This window comes from Penaeus monodon, chromosome 31, assembly GCF_015228065.2.
Source record: "Penaeus monodon isolate SGIC_2016 chromosome 31, NSTDA_Pmon_1, whole genome shotgun sequence".
Classification (NCBI taxonomy): Eukaryota; Metazoa; Arthropoda; class Malacostraca; order Decapoda; family Penaeidae; genus Penaeus; species Penaeus monodon.
In genome coordinates this window covers 18544227-18544618 of record NC_051416.1, presented here as the reverse complement: position 1 = coordinate 18544618, position 392 = coordinate 18544227, and positions in this window count along the sequence as shown.

Sequence of the window (392 nt, the reverse complement as noted above, 5' to 3'; positions counted from 1 at the left end):
GGAAAAAATTTTGAGAGAAAAAATTTTTTTTCAGCAGTATCTGATTCAAAAAGGAAAATTGAAGAGGAGGGTTTGAGAAATTATTGTGTTTTTTAATCACCATTGCCATCTTAGCTCTCCTCTTTTAACATAAATGGAATAATATTTTTTGAACCTTGGGAAGAAAATTGTAAAGCCTAAAAAGTATAAAAAAACACAAAATACACACATATACATGCAATAACTTTTTGGTGTCCTTGGGTTTTCCCCGGGGTTCCAGTAGGCCAAAAAGGGCCAAAAGTTTCCTTAGAAATTTTAAATTTTGTACCAAAAGATTAACAAAAACATATTTTTACACATGCATACCATACCCAAAAACATCACCCTTACAGACCTACATATTGTATAACAGA